Below are 12,059 nucleotides of genomic sequence, written 5' to 3'. Positions count from 1 at the left end.
CCTACCTGCTCGGCAGAACTGTCAACCCGAGCTAAGGACTGCCTGTGAAAAAGGCACCCACCCCACCCCACTCTTAACCCAAGTAACTCTCTTTAAATTGTCTATATCATTGGATTTAAACTTCATTCCATTATAAACATTTTACAGATTTATAAAGGAACTTCTGGAATCATATGTGCTGCTCTTTAATAGTTGTGTGTGTGTGTTTGTTTAAACTCTCTACAGCCTCTGTACAGAATTGTTCCCCGATCCACCCCAATGCAGCCCTGAAGGATCAGCTACACCTCACTCTTCATGAAACTTTTCTCCTCTGAAGGCTTCTGGATCCAGCTTCCATAGTTCATCTGCTCCAGGGCTTTGAAGAACAGGGTCCGGGCGTTCTGGAAGTCTGCGACCACCTCCTTGGCGTCCGAGTAGGAGGCCAATCCCAGCGGGTCCTGGTGCCCGGTCTTGGCACAGCTGGCGGAACAGGTCATGCAGTTTGCTTTTGGACACGCGGGAGATGTCCAGCTGGCGTCCATCCACTTTCCCTTTGGTTCCAGCCAGGACCTCCACCTCAGACCCATCCGCCAGGGACCAGTTCACGCTGGACTCCTTCGTTTTCCCAGTCTGCCGCGTCGACTCGTACACGCTGACTCGGCCGATCTGCGGGTGATTCAGCGTGTACGAATAAGGTAGAGATGTTCAAAACTCATCACCATCCCTGGACATGCGTCTGCAGACTGCGCACGCCAGGCGCCCGTGGTAGCCCAGGGTAATGGAACTAAGATAGATGGGGGTGGGTGAAATGTGCCAGCAGCGCCCCCGAAGGCCCAGCACGTTGCAGCGCAGGAACTTGTCGCTACAGGACATGGTGCGGAGCCTCTCGCCGTGCTGAATCCCGTCCCACGTCTGCACAATGTCACTTGACTCCTTCATTGTTCTCCACCTTGGTACGCAGTTTGCCCTGATTCGTGTTCTCGAACAGCGGGTGATGCGAATTGTCTCCTCCTTTCGTTGGCGGCTCGCTACACGACTCGTCAAACAGGGCACTGTCTCCACACGAGGCGGTGCTGATGTAGAGATGAAATGTTACTCCTGGTTTAATCCTTAAGCTGTTGTCCTGTGCTGGCACAGAAAGGCTGTCACCTGGGGATCTGGGGTTGTATTTCAACAGTTCACTGTACAGAAATCCGATGAAGCAGCTCCGTGAGATAATCTCAGCACGATCGTCTCTCCTCTGAGGCTCAGACCTTCCCCCTTAACGCATCGGTTACCTGTGCCCAGGCTGACCGTGGTTCACAGGTCCTCATCGCCCTTCTTCATTATGATGGCGGCTAGGACCTCATGGCCCAGCGGGCTGAGTTGGATGCTTGGCAGGCAGATTGTTGAAACACTGGAGGCTGAGCATGGCAACCTGGTCATGCACCGTCCCTCCCAACACGGGCAGCTCAGAGCTGAATTCTCCAGTCCGCACTGCCTTCTCACATTAGCCAATGAGGACCTAGAGCACGGTGTCTGCCGCCTCCTGTTTCGCCAGCTTCTTGCTTGAACTCACCGGTGGGAACCAGCGGCCCCTGACCTTCGCCTAGTAGGTAAACCTTGGGTCATACGGTGGACCTAACTGTTCGATCATCTTGAGCTCTGCTGCATGCGTATTCCAAAAGGCTGCCGATAGGGGTTCTTATTCAGGGAGGTGATCAGTTTGCCCAGGCCTCCTGACTGGGCAGCGTCAGAGTCCATTGATGGAATGGGGCTTTGTGCAACAGATTTCTCTGTGTTCATGTCTGAGGGCCTTGTAGAAAACTGAGGAGAATTCCCAAGGCGGAGGAGGACAGCCGTCTTTACTGCAGACAGCTTGGCCAGGTTTTTGCTGTTCGCTGTGGCGGCGGGAAGGGTCTCACTGCCCGATTTAACCATGATGGTGAATCTGGGGTCATGTGGAGGTCCACTTTGCGAAACAAGCTGGAATTGGCAGGCATTGCCTGACTTCGGAGCGTACTCCATCAACATGCAGATGGGGTTCTTCCCGGCAACCAGCATCGGTTGGGAAGCAGCACGCGGTTTCATTCAGAGCAGTTGGGCACTCCAGTGCCGCTTTAGATTCCTGTTGTGGCGAAGGAGGAGGAATTCTTCACTAAGCACGCACAAAGCCGTTCTGTCAGGGAGAGCACCGGGTGCTGGCCGCCGCCGGGCTTGTCCGCCAGCACACCTTGCGGGAGGCCAACCACCTCGCCAGCCACGCTCGCCCGGTTCATGATGCTCAGCCCATCGGGAATACCTGCAACCTCTTCTTGTGTAACACCACCCTCACACTTGATTTGCACCGGAATGGTGCCCACGGGTCCGGTTACAGTCGTGCCCAATTCTTGCACCTGCTTCTTCCGCAGCAGAACCTCCCTCTTCTGATCCGAGAGCGTCCAAGTGGGCGGGAGGGCCACCTCCTTGTTGAGGTCACCTTGATTTTCCAGCATGTGGAGGGTGGGGTTGACCTGTCGGGCTAACCTCAGCCTGAATCTCCAGGACTGTTGCCTTGCCCTTCTCCAAGAGGAAATGGAAGATTTTGTCCCTGTTGTTCTCGCTGTCCTCCATGCTGGACTTCTCAGTCACACTGTCCTCGGAGCTATCTTTGTCGTCAGATGCCGGCTTCTCTTCCTTGACCGGGAGTGTTACGGCACAGCCCTCAGGAGCTGACTGCCGACTTTCACCCCTCACAGTGGCCTCCGCAGCCTCAGCAAGGCACCACAGTGGGGGTGAAGCTCCCTCCTTCCTCACACTTTTTCCCTCCAACAACTTGTACAGGTTGTGGTTGACAATTTTTTTCTGAGTTTCAAGTTGCTTGGCTATTTTACGTGCTGGCGTGCTTTCCCCCCGGTTTAAGCTTTCCCAGAACACAGATTATCTCTTGCTGAATACCTCCACCACGGGAGATATTACAGAATTTTGTAAACAGTTAATTCAGATTATCAACTGGCCTTGAACTCTTGGTCCCCTTCTGGGCCGGGGCAGCAGGCGGGTGGGGATAAGCGACAGGCTGCAAGCAGATAGTGGCGTGGCCTACGTGTTTGAGTCTTGGCGGAGAACAGTGAGCGGCTGGACGAAGTCTCGCTGCTTCTGTTGGTAGTATACCGGGTACCTGTACGGTTGCTGGGACATAAAAGTAGTTGCTCGTGCAGCCTACCCAGTGAGTAGGGAGGACGGACAGTCCGGCTTTTGAACACTCTGTCCTCCGTCCGGCGCCACCTCGAGCCGGATGTTAATTTGTCCTCCTTTTTGGGTCTGACTAAAAAATTTATATAAGTGACCTCAGATATACTAAAACAGTGGGAACTGAAAGCTGTAACAAGCGTTAACATATTTTTATTAGATATAGTTGCCGTTGTCAACACTGCTGATGAGCCGCAGCGTACGCGTCACGTGACGTCAACACGTCTGAGGGGTCAGTCTGCCCAAGGCTGCAGTGGAGAGTGGTTGACTTTTTTGTTCTTGTTTCAAGCCCCTAAAGAAAGGCTGAAAAAAAGGACTATATTTAACCATGAATGGGCCAAAAAAATTAAATTTATTGCTAAAAGCAGAAAAGATGTCCTTCATGTTTTTTGTACACTATGCCGTTGTGATGTGGAGATTGACAGTAAGGGAAGAAGTGCAGTTGAACGACATGCTACCACAGATAAACATAAAGTTAACGCTCGTACTGCTGGTACATCATCATTGTTATCATTTTTCTCTCCAGCTCGATCAACTCAGGATGACACAGTCTTGGCTGCAGAACTGTGTGAAGTTTATCATGCTGTGAAGCATCATCAGTCATACAGAAGTGTTGATTGTGGAGTAAAAGTTGACAAAGAAATATACCTGTACAGTGACTCATTGATAGTGAAAGGTGTAACATGTGGTAAAACTAAAGCAAAAGCATTGTGAAAATATTCTAGCACTGTATTCTGTACAAAACCATGTGGAGTATATCAAAGAACATGGCTTGCCTTTTTCAGTAGCAAGTGATACTTCAAACAAAGGTGCAACAAAGTGTTTCCTAATACTTCTGAGATACTTTCACCTTGAGAAGGGAGCGCAACATGTGTTACTTGAGTTTTACAGCGATATAGTAACAATGAATCATCAGGGGGACATAACAAATCAGTTGCTGGTTAAACCAGAGACGTCAGGTCTGGATCTGAATAAAGTGTCTGCATACACTGCTCACAATGCAAGTGTAAACCATGGAAAACACAACAGTGTTTATCAAAAACTGAAAATGGCTTGTTATGAACTATAACGTTTTAGAAATAAACCAGCAGCAAGAGATTTCACACTGAGTCGGATTTTGATGATAAAACCACTATCTTTATTAGTATCTACTTATAATATTGTAACTTAACCAAGATAAACAAACGTTAACAGTGTTATGTGTGTAAGTATAGCTCCCAAACTATATCGAGCTTGGGGGAATAAGGCTTAAAGTCTTGAGATGGTAAAGTCGGAAAGTTCAGTCATCCACAGAATAAATGATAGGAGAGAGATATTTGTAATCCAGGGTGAAATATAGAGAAAAGGTGGTTACGTGGAATTCCACAGGTAAACGAAAATTATCACTGAAAGTGACTTGTCACAGGGATATCGTCTTCAAGTGCTTACCACACCACATACCCAGGCAAGGGTTCACACATAAGTGGTCTCCACAGGATATCCCAAACAAAATCCACTCCTTTGGATTATACAAAGTGACAGACACACTCTTCATGCACTCCATGCCAGTGTTTAACCCAATCTTTTGGGCATAAGAGAGTTCCAAACCCCAGCTGTGACAAGCTGAAGCTACTGAAGCTACTGGCTTCCCCAGTCTCTCTCCCTCCCCAGTCTCTCTCCCTCCCTCTCTCTCTCTCTCTCTCTCTCTCTCTCTCTCTCTCTCTCTCTCTCTCTCCTGCTGCAACTGTCACTAATGAAAAAGTCTCTCTCCCTGTGGTTAAGCTCACAGTCAATAGTGTCAGCTTGTGACTGACGTCATAGTCCCACCTCACTTAGGTGCTCTTAAAGTGACAGTCCACAGTAAACGAAACCCGGGGGTTCGTAACAGGCTCAAAAGAACATTATTTCTGCAAATTGTCTGGTTCATATTTTGTACAATGTAACAAGATTTGCTACAGGCAAACTGGAAAGTGATGTTGAAAATATTGTGCTCAAAGTGTACAGTAATGCAAATACTTGCTTTCCATAGAATCGAGGAAGTCAAGAAGAACAATAGAGTCCAGCTATACCAAAACCATGGCGAAAGTTGTATCACCAGACAGAGAAACAGCAGTGTTCGAGCTCCTAGCTGGTGTGCTGCAAGGAGACACTCTGGCACCCGACATCTTTATAATCGTCCTTGATTACGCTCTGCGACAGGCTACCAAAGATCATGATGAGCTTGGTTTTACCATAAAACCAGGACGAACCTGTGGTAAACCATAAACATGTGTTGTAACTGGGTTAACTGTCTGGACACGCCCCTCTGCTGACTGCCCCTGTGGCTCCTCCCACAGAGTCCTGTATAAAAGTGTTCGCCTTGGCCCCTCCCCCTCAGTCCGGGGGCAGACACTCACCGTGGAGGTCGTATTGTACAGCAAATAAAAGCCTTTCAGTATTTTACCAAACCTCAGTCTTTTGGAGTTATTGAAGGTGCTTCAGAACCAAAAGGGTCAGACCAGTTATGCTCACAGATCTCCATTTTGCAGATGACATAGTCCTGCTCTCTGGCCAGATGGAGGAAGCACAGCAGCTACTGACAAAAGTGGAAATTGAGTGCAACAAAGTTGGACTTCACCTAAACGCTAAGAAGACAGAGTACATGGCACTTAACTGCGATGAAGGTACTCACAAGACCGTAGAAAACGATACCATTAAGAAAGTCTTTGACTACAAGTACCTCGGGTCAAGAATGATGAGTTCAGAGAAGGACATAAAGATACGGAAGGCGCTGGCATAGAGGGCTATGAACGACATGAAGAAAATCTGGAAGTCGAACCTGACCAGAGAGCTTAAAAAGAGGATCTTCATAGCAGTCATAGAGTCCATTCTCACGTACGGATGCGAGACGTGGACACTCACCAAGACTATGCGAAAGTCTGTAGGTAGTTGCTATACACAAATGCTCCGGATGGCTCTTGACGTGAGTTGGCAACAGCACATGACGAACTTCGAGCTCTATAACAACCTACCGATACTCTCCACTAAAATTGAGGCGAGAAAACTGCAACTAGCAGGGCACTGTCTACGCCACCCCAAGCTACCTGCCAGCCTACTTATCATATGGGAGCCCAAGCACGGGAGGATGAACCCTGGGCGCCCGCCCAAGACTATAGTCAACACACTCCTAGAAGACAGCGGCGTGGCTAATGTAGATGAACTGAACACACTGATGAGGGAGAGGGAGAAGTGGAGAGTCCGTCATCGTGCCCGACACCGGCCCCCTAGGCTTGAATTCACATAGTAGTAGTAGTACAACCATTTCAGCATCTCAGCTAAAAGAACAACACAGTTAATGGAATTCTGTGAACTCGTAGATGTTGACAACTGTAATCTGTTACGGCATATTGTGACAAGATGGCTCTCTCTTTTGCCAACTATTGACAGAATACTTAAGTATTGGGAAATCCTAAGAAGTTATTTTCAGAGACTAGCTGAGGAGGAGTGCCCCAAGGTACTGTGGAAGTGCTTTGGAGATGAAGGAAATGCCTGTGAATTGTCAGAGATCTATTTCTTCTTCCTCAGTCACACTCTTAAATTGTTCTCAGACACTATTGAAGCACTAGAAGCCAAGTCATTCAGCATAATTTCGGTATTTAAGCTAATGGCTGAACTGAAAAGCAAACTTGAAAGAAGAGTAAAGGACTGTTTTTTCTGGCTTTGCAGTGAACACCAAGCTTAGCCAGCTTACCCCTGGTGTGTCTAAGAAATGTGAAGCAGACTTCATTGTTTTCTATGAAAGGGTCATAAAGTACTTAAGTGACAGGTATGACTTCTCTGAAAACAGCTTTCATAACAAAGTGTCAAAATTGAACCTAACAAGTGCCATACCTTTTGGAGAATTCTGTGATGCAGTGAAGGCCTGTAACCTTCAAGATATTGATATGGATGAATTATATGAAGAGTATGGGATTGTGGAGGCAATTATCAATACTCCTGAAGTGGTAGATAGACACAGTGAAGAACGTTATCTCAAGCTGTTCAGTAAATCTGAGGTCTCCTTTACAAACCTGAAGAAGGTGAGTGTTTATATCTTCTCTTTTCCATGCAGCAATGCTCACACAGAACGAGTTTTTTCAATGATGACCTCAGCTTGGAGAAACCAGAGAAACCATCTGCAAGTGGACTCAGTCAAAGCAGAGCTCCAAATATGTAACAACTTCTCAGAAGAGTGCCCAGCCATGTACAAAAAACTCCTGGCCAACAGAGAACTCCTGGAGATAGCAAGTAAAGGGCAGAAATACAAAAAATAGACATCCATACCTGGCAGTCCAGGGTAGGCCTAAGTAGGCTACTTCCTTTAGTTTGTGAAGTAAGTTAATTTGGTTAGCATATCTGCTTCAGCAGGAGTAAAAATGAATATTCATTTCTTTCAGTTCTTTATTTATACTGTATGTAATATGCAGAATGATGAATCATTGAATAGGAAAAAGGGCTCTGGCAGAAAATCACTGATTAATGATGAAATAGCTAGGTTTTTGCTGGATTTATATAGGCAAACAAAGTATCATGTCAGAATTTTTATTTAATAAATAAAGTGATCATCTGTTTGCATTTGTTGTTTTTGCAATACGGTTTAAATATTATAAAAAAATAAATGTTTTTGAACCGCACTGTATATATATGGTAACCTACGACCACGTATGCAATGTCCTCCTTTTTGGAAATCTGGAAGTCGCCACCCTACCAGTGAGAAGCAGCATCTGCTGGTTTCAGAATTGATCAACTCCTGCTCCTTGACCAAAGGAACTAGGTGCTGGCTGAATGCAGTTGGACTGTTTGTGTGAGTGATTGTAACGGCTGTACTGGCGAGAGCTGTTTGCTTTACCTCTTCATGCTCTTCTGTCACCGCCACCACCTCTGCTCATGCTCATGCTCATGCTCTTAATTAAGAGCCTTGTGGTGTGCCTTGGTCAGGTAGAACCAGAAAAGCCCAACTGACTGGATCCCTGGTATGTACCAGCCTAGGCCGCAGGCACCCGCGTATTCCTCAGGCTCTGACCGACGCTCTGCAGTGCCAGGCGGCTCTTGCGTCTCTGATTCGCTCCCACGTTTTTTTCCCCTCCCCTCCCCCAACACCTCCCTCTTTCAACCCCCCCTCCTCCCAAACACCAGATCCTTTACCCTAATAACCTCCTTTCAAGGAGCTGTGCACTTGGATTCCAAGATCGCTCTGCAAATCAACACTATACAGCCCTCCCCACACCTACCTGGAGCACTGTCCCAGGAAAGCAGCATCTATCATCAGGGAGCACCGCCATGCAGTCCATGCTCTCGCTGCTACCATCAGGAAAACACTACAGCAACTTCAGGACACACGCCAGCAGGTTCGGGAATAGTTGTTACCCCTTAGTCATCAGGCTCTTGAACCAGAGGGGTTAACGTCAATCAGCTTCACTTGCCCCATCACTGAAATGTTCCCACAACCTATGGGCTCACTTCCAAGGGCTCTTCACCTCATGTTCTCAATATTTATTGCTTACTTATTATTTTTTTTATATTTGCACAGTTTGTTGTCTTTTGCTCATCAGTTGTCTGTCAGTCCTGTTGGGTGCACTCTTTCATTGATTCTATTGTTTTTCTTGGATTTACTGTGTATGCCCACAAAAAAAATGAATCTTGGGGTTGTATATGGTGACATATATGTACTTTAATAATAAATTTACTTAGAACTTTATGTTAGGGCCGGCTGGTGGCGTGATGACATTGGCGCTGGACCCGGGAGCAGAGGTTCCCGGTTTCAAAACTAGTTGGGTCTGCTCCCGAGCACGCTTTCCATCCGTGCCAGGTTGAGTATCGAGATTGCAGCTCAACCTTGGAAAATAAAAGGAAAATACTGCAAAAATGTCTGTGTGGGGAGTGGCGCGCCACACAGTCTGTCTCTCTCGCTCCGCGCCTTGTAAAAGCCATGAAAAAGGCATCATCACGGACGCCCACATGCACATGCAGACACACGCACAGAATTGCAGGCACGCAGGCACACGCCAAAAAAAGAACTTTATGTTAAATGTACTGCCATGAACAGTGTACTGTCTCTTTGCATTTCCATCTGGGAAGCGGTACCGCAGCATAAAAGCCAGGGCCAACAGGCTCTGGGACAGCTTCTTCCACCAGGCAATCAGACTGCTTTATGCTGATGCGACTGTCTTATATTGACTATCTGTTGTACAAATGATCTATACCCTGCTGTATCCTTAAGGCTGATTTATACTTGTGTGTCAACTCAATGCCATAACCTAAGTAAGTGGGCTACGCACATTGTGAGCATTTATACTTGTGCGTTGGTGTGTCTGCATCGCTCTGCAATTCGCGTACGTCGCGCATGCGCACACACCTGCCCATGCAAGGCTTCATGGTCATGGTAGTCTTTCTCAGGGTAAACAAGTTTAAAGCAAGTGTCTTTTCTCATAAAAGCAAAATGTGTCCTCCATAATTTTGGTCTGAAAAGCTTTGCAGCCAGAGTTCTTTCCCTGCCCTTCAGTCGCCCAATGGGAAGCTATTGCAGCGTAGGAAGAAATGCGATGCTAACAAACGGACCTATCACAGTCGTTGCGGTCTGCGTTGCTGCGACGCGCAGTTACATTTTGACAGAGGTGCGCATCAGGCTACAGCGTAGGGATCCGCGTAGGCTCTGCATAGGGTTCGCGGCAACGCCGTACCTCCAGCGTCGAGTTGACGCACAAGTATAAATCAGCCTTCAGTCAGTCTCCTATGCTGTCCACAAAACCACAAATCTTTGTTTCGTCTTCAAACTTATTAGCCCACCCATCCAGATAATTTATAGATATCACAGACAGCAGAGGTCCCAGTCCGGAGCATCTGGGGGAAACCCACATGGCCAGGGGGAGAATGTGCGAACTCTTTGTAGGGAGTGCTGTAATAGCACTACACTAACTGCTCCACCACCGTGCTGTCCTTAATTCTGCAGGATGGCATTTTGTCCAGGAATCTCATAGCAAGGAGCAAAAGTTGACCAAGCTGATCCTCATGTCATGAAGATTAACCAGGATTTCCTTTAAGAGACACAAAACATTCTGCAGTTACTGGAAATCCTGAGTAATACACGCGTAATGCTGGAGGAACTCAGCAGGTCAGTCGACGTTTTCGGCCAAGACCCTACTTCAGGGTGACCTGCTGAGTTCCTTTACAGGCTGCTTTCTAAGTTTTCACTTGAAGTTTAGGTGCCCTGGGTTTCCTTTTATAATGCTGTCGTTGACTTCACCATCCCCAGCAAAAAGCCATTTATAGAAACAGCAGGGTAACAAAGAGGTAAGCTGTGAATAATCATTAAAGAAGAAAGCGTGATTCCAATGTTTGCTACTTTGTATTGGATCCATATGGATTTTACACAGTTGTGAAGTTAAGTAAATAATGAATTGCTCCAATTTGGCTCCAGAAGAACATGTTGCAACTTATTTTCCAAGTCTTTTTCTTACATCAGATCTGCCCTGCTATTCCAAAGATGTGTCGAGCAGAGTATTATTTCTTCCTTTAAAAAGTGTTTCAATGTGATAGAATTTGCTTTCATTCTTACACATCAAGTCATACTTTGGATCCCTACTTACTCTTTGGGAACAGTTTAGCTCTTTCAGCTGTGGAGGCAGTACTTGTTAATCCTTTAAAAACAAACAGTCCTTGGAGCACTTAATCGCTCTGGGCCTGTACTCACTGGAGTTGAGAAGATGAAAGGGGGGGATCGCGTTGAAACCTACTGAATATTAAAAGGACCAGACGGAGTGGATGTACAGAGGATGTATCCAATAGCAGGAGAGTCTAGTACCAGAAGACACAGCCTCAGAATTGCCACAGGTGGCTGTAGAAGCTAAGTCATTGGATATATTTAAAGCAGAGGTTGATAGATTCTTCGTTAGTCAGGGCGTCAAAGATTACAGGGAGAAGGCAGGAGAATGGGGTTGAGAGGGATAATAAATCAGCCATGGTAGAATGGAGGAGCAAAACTTGACAGACTGCATGGCCTAATTCTGCTCCTGTGTCTTATGGAAGAACTCTTTCCTGGCTGTGTAAATATCCAGAGGGAATTTGCCATTTCTTGGTCTTATTTGGGCACTACACCATTTTGATTTAGACTTGCAGGAGAACTGTGACTGCGGTAGTCTAAGCAGAAAGTTTGGCTCAATGGGAATGCATGAACAAGCCTGTTATCATGAACATATCAGGACTAACAAACATTCTACTGGAAACACTCAGCAGACCGAGCAGCATCTGGAGGGAAAGAAGTTGTCAATACTTTGGTTCATCAACAATTCCTCCTGCCCCCGCAGATGATGCTTGACCTGCTGAGTTCCTCTGGCAGATTGTTTGTTGCTCCAGATTCCAGCATCTGCCTTCTCTTGCGTCTCCAGGAGTGGGAGTGAGATACTCGGTCCTTCCAGCGTGCTCTGCCATTGAATAAGGCCATAGCTAATATAAGTCAACACCATTTTTCTGCCCACTCTCATATACCTTTTTGCCAGGGCGGTAATAGCCAATACCAAAGGACAGGGAGAATGTCCTCTGGTATTGAAGTGAGTGTTTAACGTGAGGGGTGATGTCAAAGGTTGTTTTTTCACACAGAATGCTCATCATCATTATCATTATGTGCCGTGTCATATTGACATGGCCAGCCATGGTCTTATGATGGTCCAAGACCATGATTGTTCTTGGCAAACCTTTCTACAGAAGTGGTTTGCCATTGCCTTCTTCTAGGCCAGGAGTGTCATACTACTGGCCCGCGGGCCAGATGCGGCCTGCAAAGGGGTCCAATCCGGCCCGCGGGATGATTTGGGGGGAAAAAAAGTATATTCACAACCATTTATTCTATATCCGTACAGCAGCCGCTCTCTCTCCCACTGCTG

General features: G+C 46.8%; 1 pseudogene; it reads right to left on the bottom strand.

Annotated features, from left to right (window-relative positions):
- Positions 1–278: 278 nt before the first annotated feature.
- On the bottom strand, positions 279–8,072 carry LOC140202030 (double-stranded RNA-specific adenosine deaminase-like; annotated as a pseudogene).
- Between the last annotated feature and the right edge of the window lie 3,987 nt (positions 8,073–12,059).

The sequence above is a fragment of the Mobula birostris genome, chromosome 8 (assembly GCF_030028105.1).
Source record: "Mobula birostris isolate sMobBir1 chromosome 8, sMobBir1.hap1, whole genome shotgun sequence".
Classification (NCBI taxonomy): domain Eukaryota; kingdom Metazoa; phylum Chordata; class Chondrichthyes; order Myliobatiformes; family Myliobatidae; genus Mobula; species Mobula birostris.
This window is presented reverse-complemented; position numbering and strand designations above follow the sequence as displayed.